Source organism: Bicyclus anynana, chromosome 25 (assembly GCF_947172395.1).
Source record: "Bicyclus anynana chromosome 25, ilBicAnyn1.1, whole genome shotgun sequence".
Taxonomy (NCBI): domain Eukaryota; kingdom Metazoa; phylum Arthropoda; class Insecta; order Lepidoptera; family Nymphalidae; genus Bicyclus; species Bicyclus anynana.
The window spans coordinates 4,858,038-4,871,488 of NC_069107.1; the positions used below are offsets into that span (position 1 = coordinate 4,858,038).

At 35.9% G+C, this 13,451-nt stretch overlaps 1 protein-coding gene across 1 annotated transcript in view; it reads right to left on the bottom strand.

The window, feature by feature from the left end:
- LOC112044040 (ankyrin-1) overlaps positions 1-13,451 on the bottom strand; it is a 228,559-nt gene that overhangs the window by 214,447 nt on the left and 661 nt on the right. The window lies entirely within an intron of this gene.

Consider the following 13,451-nt stretch of genomic DNA (forward strand, 5'->3'; position numbering starts at 1 on the left):
TCGTCAGTCATCCTGGTGGGGGTCAACCAACACTGCGCATTCTAGTGCGGGGTCGCCATTCCAGCACCTTGGGGCCCCATCCATAGGCTCTTTGAACTATAGTACTCTAACTTCTAATATATTTTATGTAGAATTAGGTATGGCACTATTCATTAGGCAAATGTACAAAATCCAAGGTCATGGTTGCGCATACCATGACCGAATTACGCCGTTTATTCCATCGCAAGGCGTGGCCGGCCCGCCTTGTGGTTTATACAGTGGAAAAATCGTTATCTCGGCCTATTCTGCCGATGTACTATGTGTACCGGGCAAATGGCGAAACCTAGTTTGTACTTGCTCAAGTACTGAGACTAACTGTGCTTACTATATATGAAACGTTTCTTGTATAGTCTGGCAAGTTTCTTGATGACACTGCCATGATATGCGAGCGACGGTGGAAAAGACGCGCGTGTGATATCGTGCATACGGGGAAGTGAGGTGCATCAGTCGTGGTTTTTTTTTCTCACGATTACTCTCTCTCGAATGGCACTCTAAGCCAAGGTCCGAGTCTCATAGGAGTCGTTCCGTCCTCTGTCTTTCTTTCAGCCTTCGGGTCTTATCAGGCGATGCTTCCGCGCTCACTCAACACACACACCCCCCCCCCCCCACCAACTCAACAAGAAAAAAAAAAGAGATAAGCTTTTATTATCAATATCTAAAAGATTTGCAGTAGCAAATAAATGAATAATAAATAAATATATTTAAACAATACACATCAATCTAGCCCCAAAGTAAGCATACAGAGTAGCTTGTGTTATGGGTGCTAAGATAGTTGATATTATAATATTAATATACTACATATAAATACTTATATAATGTATAAATACACACACACACTGGAAAACATCCATGCTCATCACACAAATATTTTCCAGTTGTGGGAATCGAACCCACGGCCGTGGATGCAGAAAGCAAGGTCACTACCTACTGCGCCACGCGGCCGTCAAAGCAAATAAACAAGCAAAGCAAATAAACAAAGACGACTAAAATGAAAGCACTACATAGTAGGTACTACGAGCACATCATTCTAACACGCAAATCGTGTCCAGGGTGTTACGACCCACCCGTTTCGCAGCACTTTATAATTCGTTCGTGTAGAGGGTTGTTCAACACCCTCTTGCAAGGAGCTGACGTCACTCGAAGAAGGCTTTCATAACCGCACGTATCCAGTGGCAATGAGATTATGCTTGTGAAAAACGCTTTTCTTTTTGTCCGAAAACTTTCTTTGTATACACAAACGTTGTAAGTATCAGTTGTAAAACTCTGTTATCTGTAAGGTAATGACTTCATCAGGAACTTTCAATATTATTCAAGAAAAATGGCGAAAAGATAAAAAAACATAAGTTTTTATATATAAAAAAAAATGTTCACAAAAACTAAAGAAATAAGATAGAGTATTTTTTATTGATAATTATTGTTTATTATATTAATATACGTAATTGTTGTTAGTGTTAAATTTTGAAATACAAATTATGAAAAATTTTGAGGATGTGTCGTGTGTGTGTGACGCGTGACATTTGTTTTTTTATGGGTTTCTCCGGCTTCACAACGCTGCTTGTATACACTCATGGATTTATTTCTTATTCTGTGATTAATACGTTAATAGACAAATTCCACACCAATCGAGAGAGCGAAAGTATGAATCTGAAAGATGTACCGATAATTTTTAGGCAACCCATTGGCAATTTATTGACACACTCGTACTAGCGGACGCGGTCAAGCTTCGCTTTGACTTATGTACACTTCTTCTCTACCTCTACCCTACTCTCACCCCGCACCTACCCTAGCCTACCTCCCCTAACGTACTTCTTCCTTACTTAACCTACCCCTCTTTTAAGTATTATTACGAATCGTTTGTTTTATTACGAATGGGAGTACAGAAAGTGTTTTTTAGACTTCTTTTTTCAATTTTTCTAAATTAAATCTAATGTTGTGAAATTAATAAAAAAACCTATTGTTTTTGTTGTTAAATTGTTGTCATTTTGTACACATTAGGTATAATTTTGCATAAAACGGCACGTACGGTTTGCTCTTGAAATGCGCTTCAATAGGCATTTCCCAAGGTCGAGGGAATCTTATTGTGGGGGCGCCGGCACTACGAGCATTCCGCAAAGTGACGTAATATTTAGGGGAGGGTGATAATTTGACGGCCGCGTGGCGCAGTGGGTAGTGACCCTGCTTTCTGCATCCACGGCCGTGGGTTCGATTCCCACAACTGGAAAATATTCGTGTGATGAACATGGGCTTTTTCCAGTGTCTGTGTGTATTTATACATTATATATAAGTATTTATATGTAGTATATAAATGTATATGAATATTATAATATCAACTATCTTAATACCCATAACACAAGCTACTCTGTATGCTTACTTTGGGGCTAGATAGTGATGTGTATTGTTTAAGTAGGTATATTATTTATTAAAAAAAAAAAAAAAAAAAAAAATGATAATAGCCCTCTTAACGGGATGCGCAGATATGTGCTTTATCAAAATAGTACCTACTTATTATATTAATTGATTATGAAACACGGCTAACACAGAAACACGGCTGGTTGAAGAACCAGCTCATGACTAAGGGCCCCGTATGGGTTCGAAATAGTCAGGCGTAATCCGACCTAATATCACGTGAATTTTAGCCGTGTTTCATAATCAATTAATATGAATAACACTTCCGATAGTTTAAATTCTAAAAACCTTCTTATTAATTTACTAGCAAACTCCGCACGGTTTCACGAGTGGTTCCCGTTCCCGTAGGAATACGGGAATAAAAAATGTATGTACTTTCAACTACCCCTACCCTGCCCCTACCCCAACCTACTAAAATTCTAAAATAGTACTTATCAACGTCGACATCTACCTGATATATAAAATTCTCGTACCGCGATGGCGCATACTCCTCCGAAACGGCTGGACCGATTTTTATGAAATTTTGTGTGAATATCGGAATCGGCCACCATCTATTATTCATACCCCTAAGTGAATATTTCATAAATCAAAACAACGTTTTCCAGGCCTACTAGTTTAATACATAATTTGATTGAATACATTTCCGACAATCAGAATGAAAACTTCTGATAATCCTGTAAAGTGTAAGCAATCTAAGTAAACACGTTTACCTAATAATAATAATAATAATAGCCTTTATTCAGACAGTTTAGTACATATTTCATATAGTTTCTAATTCTAAGGTGACACCAGCAACTTTGTCTGTTTGCCCAACTTTGACAAAGGCCTGGAGGAGGCTTTCTTTCCATTTAGATCGGTTCAACGCCTTCCTTGTCCACGCCTCCCCTTCTACAGCCTTTATTTCGTCCTCCCATCTTTGGAACTGTCTGCCACGATTCCTTTTGCTGTTTCTTGGGTACCAATATACAATATTTTTATTCCATTTCTCAGTACCTCTTATTATGTGGCCTGTCCATTTCGTACGTTTTCTTATAGTCATATTGTTTATTCTGTCTGATCTTCTTATAGTTAGCATGCTATACCTAACACTCAACAAAAAAATGGTGCAACAAAAAAGTCGATATAAAAATTCTTACGCCAACAAAATAGTAAAAGCAAAGAACGAACGCTCCGCCTAAACGCGGCATTCCGTAGCAAATTAAATTCCATATTGTGTTCCTCAAGTCGGAACGCGACAGGATTCTTTCCTGTAACTCGATACGTAAGCGACCAGAAGCCCCGCGGCGCTTCAAGCTCGAAGCTCCAATGTTATACCGAAGATAATTACGAGTAAACAATGATCTTAGTGTAAGAGAAACGTGCCAATTGGCTAATTTATCGTCTACTAGCGGATGCCCGCGACTTCGTCCGCGTGGAATTTAGTTTTTCACAAATCCCTCGGGAACCACGGATTTTTCCAGGATAAAAAGTAGCCTATGTGTTAATCCATGCTATAATATATCTGAATACCAAATTTCAGCCAATTCAGTTAAGTAGTCGAGGCGTGAATGAGTTACAAACATTCATATCATTCAATCATCAATCATCAGTTTTCGCAAATCTCGGGAAACAATGGTTTTTTTTTCGGGATAAAAAGTAGCCTATGTGTTAATCCAGAGTAAAATCCATTTCCATTCCAAATTTTAGCCATATCGCTTCAGTAGTAGCGGCGTTAAAGAGTAACAAACATCCATCCAAACATCCATACAAACTTTCGCGTTTATAATATTAGTAGAAAATAGGAGGAAAAAGGACTATACAGCCCTGGCTGCGTATGGTTTATTGGCTAGTAAGTTATTGAACTTATCTTATCGCAGCGGGGAAAATGATTGATAAAAAGTGATAATGACAATCATTCAATTTCCACCAGTTGCTAGGGCACTAAAAAGCCTCGCATCAGAAGCGCTGGATTTTTTTATACATTTTTATTAGTGTTTTGTTATCATATTTTATGGGTATTATTATTAAATATATAAAAAAGTGTATATTTATAAGATAGTTGGTATCTAATAATTAAAAGAGCACGCCCTATATACAGGAAGAAAATTTTTTTAGTGCGGATATTTTTATATTTTGTACATAAACAAAATTTAATGATCACGTATTTTTTCTTTTTTTTTTTAACTCAAAAATAACAAAATTATCGTTAGCTAAAGTTATTTACTTTTGAACAGAATTTTAGGGTCACCCTATTGTGCGTTTATTTTATTTTCGTTTGATACCTAAAGGACGTCATCAGATCACTTTTAAGCTGAATATATCTTGTTTAGTAATAATATGTACATTATTTTGTTATTTTAGAGACATAAATTAAAAAAAAAAATTACATAAAATGTATCGAACTGTTTGTAGATTTATATTCTATTAATGATACAGAACCACGAAAAAAAATATCCGCACTAAAGACCGAATCACCCTGTATAACCTACTCACACTAATGTGAGTTTGCATGTTCAATTAAAAACTACATCTTGAGATGAGAAAGAATTAAGCTCATGGTCAAGGTCATATTGCATAAAAAAACACATTAACCAGTCGTCTAAATCCGCAAAAACATCTCAATATCCGCTCTATCATTACAGTAAATATCCTAGTGAATGACCCAAGGTGAACATGACATAATTTTATGTGCTGACATCATGCTCGCACGCCGCCTTGCATTTCGTTATGAGATTTTGTGGACTTTTATAACTTGCACACAATCGGATCAGGGCCTGACTTGCCATGACTTTCGAATATTAACACTCGCTATTACATTTTAATCTGTTTTTTTTAAACCTACTTATTGGTGTGGAAAATGATTTTAAAAGGACTAGGTAAACATGGAAGAGGACAACATATTACGACAACTTCATCATCATCATCATCATCATCAACAGCCAATGGACGTCTACAACTGGACATAGGTCTGTTGCGTGAACTTCTAAACAAAACGATCTCGAGCATCCAAAGGTTCCCTGCAACCCGCTTGAAGTCCTCAGCCCACATAGTGGGGTGATTAACAAACACTGCAATTTCCGGTGCGGGGTCGCCATTCCATCACCTTGGGGCCTCAACATCCAACGGCTCTTCCAACTATGTGCCCTGCCCATAGACACTTTAGCTGAGCTATGTCGGTGACTTTGTCAAGCTGTCGACGACGTCCAAGATGGTGGACAAGCTATGTGAAATGCATGAAAAAAATGAAAGCATGATATGGGTATCAAGCGTGTTTTTTAGTTTTTTAAATTATTTATGTTAATTTTTATTCTTTACAAGTTAGCCCTGTTTAGTTGAAAATCCACACCCCTTTAGGTTTCTACACGTCCGTCATTTTGGATTTAAGTCACGTGACTATTTTTTCGTAATCCTGACAGCAAACCCTTTCATTTGATATCATTATATGGATTTCAAATGAAAGGGCCTGATGTCAGGGGTGGCTGTTTGGATTTCCAACAGTCAGTCCGCCATCTTGGGGAGGCCGCCATATTGGATTCTTAGCTAGTCATGTATTGTCATCAGAACTTAGAGCAAACTGTGCAAAATTTCATCCTAATCGAAGATCCTAAAGAAGGGAAGTTGGTAAAATTGGGATTCCAAGATTTTCTCACATACATAGTTACAAGTGAAGCTTATATAAGCGTGTTAAAAAAAGTAGCAAAAAATATCTAGATATCGGTAATACAGTCTCCTTTTGCCCCTTAGATACAGGCCAACTGTTCGTATCTCGCAGTATTACACGGATCGATATGCCGAACAGATAACAGAATCAAGGACATCAGTTCAGATCAACGTAAACACCAAAAAGTTACGTAACTTATCCACTGCGTACTGAATACCTCTATGCTCCTGTAGGCATATGATACCCGAAAAACATACGTATCATTATGTTAGGAGTTTATACCTCATATTATCTATACTAATATTATAAAGCTGAAGAGTTTGTTTGTTTGTTTGTTTGTTTGTTTGTTTGTTTGTTTGTTTGTTTGAACGCGCTAATCTCAGGAACTAATGGACCGATTTAAAAAATTCTTTCAGTGTTAGATAGCCCATTTATCGAGGAAGGCTATAGGCTATATATTATCCCCATATTCCTACGGGAACGGGAACCACGCGGGTGAAACCGCGCGCCGCCAGCTAGTTAATTTTATATTTACTTGTAGACGAGAAGTAATAAAGAGTAATATGACACTCCCATACTTTTTACTAGCAACAAAATAAAATATTCCAATACTACCTATGTAATGTAAGTCATCATCGTCATCATCATATCAGCCGATGGACGTCCACTGCAGGACATAGGCCTTTTGTAAGGACTTCCAAACATCACGATACTGAGCCTGCATCCAGCGAATCCCTGCTACTCGCTTGATGTCGTCAGTCCACCTGGTGGGGGGTCGGCCAATACTGCGCTTACTAGTGCGGGGTCGCCATTCCATTTTGGGACTCCAACGTCCATCGGCTCTTCGAACTATGTGCCCCGCCCATTGCCACTTCAGCTTCGCAACTCGTTGAGCTATGTCGGTGACTTTGGTTCTTCTGCGGATCTCCTCATTTCTGATTCGATCACGCAAAGATCCTAACATAGCTGGTTCCAGCGCCCGCTGTGTGACTCTGAGTAATGTAAGTACAATAATCATATTTGTACAACAATAATGGACATTCGGCGGCATTACAGAAACAAAAGCCGCGATAGCCTGAAGGCTGAAACTATGTCAGCAATTATGCTCTTACCACAGTAAGTAGGTACGATAGCCAATTATAGAGTTGGTGGAACCGGCGACCTGGGCGGCCTGCTAAGCTTCTGGAGCGAGCTCGGCTGGATGGAGTGAATCCAGGGGGAACCTACACCGGAGGACCACGTACACAACGGCCAATCAAATGGCCAATTGCGGAAACGGCCCAGAAAGAAGAAGAAAAGGAAGAAGAGTTGGTAGGTAGCTTTGGCATCGCGTTTGTAATATAAGTAGGATACTTTTTATAATATGACAAAGCAACCACAGTCTAAACACCATAAATAGCTACTGTACTTACTTGTAGTACTAGCATAAAGAAATTTTTCAAAATTCCTTCATAAAATGTAGCATGCACATCTAGCTATTTTAATCTGTTAAGGCCATTGAAGAAGGCAACGGGAAACCACTGCACTATTTTCCCTAGTCGTCAGTATGGAAAAGTCTCAGAGAGTGGACCGGGATCGCGAGCGCCGCACAATTATTTCGCCTCGCGAAGGATTGAGACGAGTTCAAGAAACTGACTGCCAACCTTCGCTAGTCGGAGAGGCACCTTAAGAAGAAGAAGAAGGCCACTGAGTCTTACCCTGTCGTTTGGTGTACAACTGGAAAACCATTACCCATAATATGGCAAGATTTTGTAGAGGACGATAGGAACACCACCTAAATACCTTCGCCCTGTGCTCGTCATTCTTAAACACTGGGTGTGGCTTACTGCCGAAAATCATGATGATGATGATGATGCCTCAAAGCTGATTTCGGCTACAGCGATGCTTCTGACTCCTCAAGTCTGGGTAAGGAACTCGGATGGATAGTTCTCTGGTGTGCTTTCCAGTGACTAATGTACCCTATTTTGGCCTTAAAAGTACGACTACATAGGGCACAAGTTAACACACCATCACAGTAATTGTATGGAATTGCGGCAGGTGGACGAAGCTTAAGATCATCTCGCTTCCGATCTAAGTCGAGTACCAGTACCAGTAATAACAGTAGTAAATATTGAATAATAATAATTTTAACTATTTCGTATAGTAACTAAATTACTCGTATCTAAATTAATCGTAACCCTCTGAACTCGTAACGTAAATGGGGCATTGACTGAAACCTTTCAACGTTCAGCCAGTATTAGTCAACGCGGACATTTGATAGCGTTGCCATTTAATTGAATAACGTGTGATCGGGGTGACATAAATATTATGAAACCCCTTCACCCTTGTAATGGTTTGTGGTCGTACCAAGCCGCAGTTCAAAACCTTTTTCATATTTGTCAGTCACGACCAATAATTAAAAAAAGAAATGTACGTTCGATCTCTGAATCATTGGATCAGTTTTTTTTATTCTCTATCAGGTTAACCCTTGACTACAATCTCACCTGATGGTAAGTGATGCAATCTAGGATGGAAACGGACTAACTTGTTAGAAGTGGGATGAAAATCCACACCCCTTTCGGTTTCTACACGACATCGTACCGGAAAGCTAAATCGCTTGGCGGTACGTTTTTGCCGGCAAAGTGGTAACTAGCCACGGCCGAAGCCTCCCACCAGCCTCCCGTCAATGATTAGTATATGCTAATGATAAAAAGAACTACTGGACCATTGGTGGAAAAATCTTTCACCAATGGAAAGCTACACTATCAAAAAGTAACATAGGCTATAGTTTATCCCTGTATTCCAACAGAAATGAACTACACTACACGGGTAAAATCGCGAAGATCTGATAGTTTATTTAGTAGCAAGGTTATTTCTACGAAATAATGCGAATAACCGCCATTTCGTTGAAATAACAATGTTATAATTTTTATATTAAATTAACAATCCCAACGTTGGATAAAAATGAAACAAAGGAATCTAGTTAGAGCACAAACACCGAGCAGCCGCGTGAGCCATAACAAAAAACTGTAAAAATTAAGGCAGACCATTCTTCCAGCGCTCTCCCGTTACACAAAACGTATAATTATTGCATACGCGCCCGACAATGCGCGTTACATACACGTAAATGTACGTTAGGGCTGTCCGCACCACATCTTTAATACCAAAGATTCTAAGGACGCAATTGGAACGGTTTTCAAATTAACACAATAAGTATACTTAATGAATTTTACTTATTAAAAAATATTTTATAAAAGCAACTATTGAAATTCTTGTCAGCTGTGCATGCTTTCTGGACCGATAAAACAGACCAAAGTTGGCTTTTCAAAAAGTATTTGTAAACTATGCTTACTAGAAATAAACAAACTAAAATTACTACTATTAACTAAAAAGGGGTTGACACCAAATAAAATTAAACAAAAATACTAGAATATCCTCTTTTTTGATATACATCTAAATGGAAAAATATTGATATCTTCGGATTGGTTTATCCAAAAAAAAAAACTAAAATCGAAAATGTGCTTTAATAATGTATTATTTAGATAAGAAGCTCGATTTTTAACAGTATACTCTAAATTATTTCAGTTTCTTAAAGTCCAATATGTATTATTTTTTTTATATTGAGTTATATTATTTTTTTTTAAATAATATAACTCAATATAAAAAAATAATACATATTGGATTATATTATTTTTTTTTAATAATATAACTTAATATTTATTTTTTATTTACAAATGATTACAATTTTATTCTCACTTCTTATGTTAAAAATTAAAATGAATGGCAATGCAAAAGCATTTTTGTTATTACTTATTTTTTTTTACTATCACCATCTTACAGTTATCTAGAAGGGTGGCAACCCTACGCTAAGAGCGTGCTATTGTAAATACAGTGCAACAATGCAGCAGATGTTTACGTGCCCCGACTGCGCTCGCAATTGGGACAGAAGGGGTGGGGTGAACGACAATAGCTAGGATCTATCCTAGCTTTGAATAAACGAGAACGAAATGACGCCAATTTTTTTACAATGCGGATTTAATTCCGCAAATTTGTCAATGGTGCGTGAAGTTAATATGGAGTATATCCAGATTGCCCCCATATTTATAAACATGGATTAAGATTTAAACCTCAATAGGGATGATGACAGTTTTTTAAATTGTATATAAATTAAGAGTATACCAATAGTAAAGCAATTTTGTAAAAGGAACAGGGTATCTGCGATCATTACTTTCGGAGCTACAGGGATTTAAAGAGTCAGATTTGCGGCGCTGCCGCGGATCCCTGAAAAACGCTCCATACAAAATGGCTCGAAATAATGACGTCATAGGCAATGTAATGATCGTTAGATTTGTATGCGCGTTCAAACAAAATTACTAATATCTTTGTTATTTGTGCGTTTATGCTTATAGTTCATATATTAAAAAATGTCACATCTAATGTAAGGAAGCTAAAACTGTATGAATTTTCATCTAATTACGATAAAATATTTTTAATAGTTTTTGAAATTTTATAATCTCATTTATTTTGCAAATATCCAGACAATCTTTGCTTTTTATGTATAAATTAGTTAACATTGACCTTATTTACCCGACTGTATCATAAAAATCAATATATTCAAACCTAGTCATCATCCCCATTTTCTTTAAAGCAAACCTAATCACTACTGCTTAAAGTTCACTTTACTTTGAAGAAATTTCAGATTTAATCCCAATCCATGTTTATAAATAAGGTAGTTAAAGTTTAATCTTTAACAGTGTTTTCTTGAAAATTTGTCGCAATACGATGACATCTGGGGACATGATTTCTCGATTTCAAGTTTTCGACTTTACTTACAACCATTAAATTAAATCGTAACATAACTTGACATTTCAAAAATGCTTGTAAAGTAAGCCTAATTGAAATAAATGAATTTTGAATTTTGTATACTCTCAAAGAAATTGTACTAGGATGATTGAGGTTCCAAAGACCTTTGAAACCTGCTAACTCCCTAAACCACTATGGTTCAAATTCAAAAGCTGCTTATCATACTTAGTGTACGTATGGTAGGCAGCTTTAGATGATATATAGATTAGTTGATGTTGTTGCCAGCCTTGCTCTTGTCTCTTGTAAGTAACTTACAACAACGAGAAACAAGAGCAAAGCTGGCAACAGCATTGACTTACCAACTTTTAGCTTATATTAAATCATGAAGGTCTACAGAATCTAACTCTATTTTTTATACTATACAAAAATATCTATATTATAAGATAAGATAAATATACTTTATTTGCACACCACAAAGACAAAAACGGTTCGGTTTAGGAAAACTTAAGGACATCAGCAGGTGGCGTAAAACAAAAATAACCATAGTATTAGTAATACACATACATACAAATAATTTACATCCTAATACATAAACAATATTACACAAATACCTACAATAATGAATAAAATACATATCAAAATATACTAATAAATACCTTATATTGAAAAGAAATAATATATACAGATCGTCTTTACTGCACCAGATAATGAGACTTTACGGCATTTTTAAAAATGTCCAGTGTCTTTGATTGCCGTATGTTATTATCTATCATATGTACAAAAATTAATATTCCATATAATATATAGTAAACTCTTTCATAGACTATCTGTAGGAATAGAAAAATGTAAGGAAATAGCTCTCTAAAGGACTTCCCTTTGAGACTAGGGCTTCGGCTGTGAAAGACGTTGGAACTGATGGCTGTTCACAAATCAAAGAAATCGGAGATGTTGATACTGTTAAGTGTTTTACTCTAGTTTATTATTTCTTGTGGACTTTATTAAGTAAGTGCATTGAATATTTTTTTTTTATTAGCTAGGAGTAAACAGACAGACAGAAACAGATACGGACAAAAGTATCCTATTTTGCTATTTTTTATTCCACTTTAGACATTTTTCTTTTCTTGGGTACTTTGATTAGGCTGTTAGTGCTAATAAAAATAAGAAAAACAAATACCTATAGATCTCAGTAAATGTAATATATTTAACTAAACTCATAATATAAAGAGGAAATGTAAAAATGTAGGTCTTAGATAGTTACAAAGGATATTATACTGAGTAATTTTTCAAACTATGATTATTTAAAGTTCAAAATGCAAATGTACATATTAATGTGACTCCAGATAATCAGGCTACTAGACCAGGTCAATTAATGTGGCCTTATTAACACATGCCTGCGACATTGTTTTTAATATGTCCTTGAATTTTCATTGTATCACTTTATTTTACAAGCCTAAGGAGATTAAAAGAGGCAAATATCTTAGTAAGCCATACATTCAATGTACGGCAAAGAAAAGCTTCACAGAGCCCAATGCTATTGACTACAGATGTACAGTGTTGTGCTTAGGTTTTTAACCAGGGTAGTGTAAGTATAAATTGTAAAATTCCTTCTTCAACTATGTATTCTGTGGCCCAATGTAGGTTTGTATTGAGTCTCTACAGAAGGTTGCCAGGTTGCCGAAATTAAAAGCTGGGCCTGACATTTGATTATTACCGTAAATTTTGTTCCCACAAACACTCGGTGTTCACTTGCAAAATGTAAAGCCTAACAAAAGCTGGACAAGCCAGACACCGTTTGGTCAGACACGGAATAGAACAGCCTAACTATGTCCAGCTTTATCCGGACACCTGGCAACACTAAGTGCACACCACTGTTACAAAGCTAATGTAACCTGCTTATTCAATATTTATTGTAGGCAAATAATTTATGGGCCATATCTGTGATGTGGTTTGATTTAATCTCTATTGTTATTGGATATTTTGTAATTAGTTTTATTGATTTCATTGCCCAACTTCCTTTTAGAGGAGCTTCAGTGCAATTTAGTTATTTTTGACTCAACCAACCATAATATATAGTACTTATAATAAAACTGTAAGAGGTCTAATTATGTACTATTGAAGATATTTTAAAATTTTTTTTAAATAATTTATATTTATAAATTATATTTTTTATAATAAGATTATATATGTACATAAATGATATGTGAAATATAAAATAATTAAAAGGATTTTAAATAATAATGATTTAAAACATGGGTTTTTGATACAGCTAAATTAAAAAGTATATAAGTAAATTAAAAACCAAACATAACTCACTACTTACAAAGTAAAAAATAAAAAGTTGTCTATTTTAATAAAAAAAATATATTAATTTCAATATAGGCATTAGATAAATGGGTCATATAGGCAACACTAAAGTAGAGCAAACATCTTTTAAACAGTGAATACATTTTTACTGCTGTGCTTTTTAGCAACTATAGTTTCCATAGATGTATTACATGAATAATGAATAGATAAACATAGTAGATATAGCAAGAAATTTACTTTTGTCTATATTACATAATCATGACCCAAAGTATGTACAATA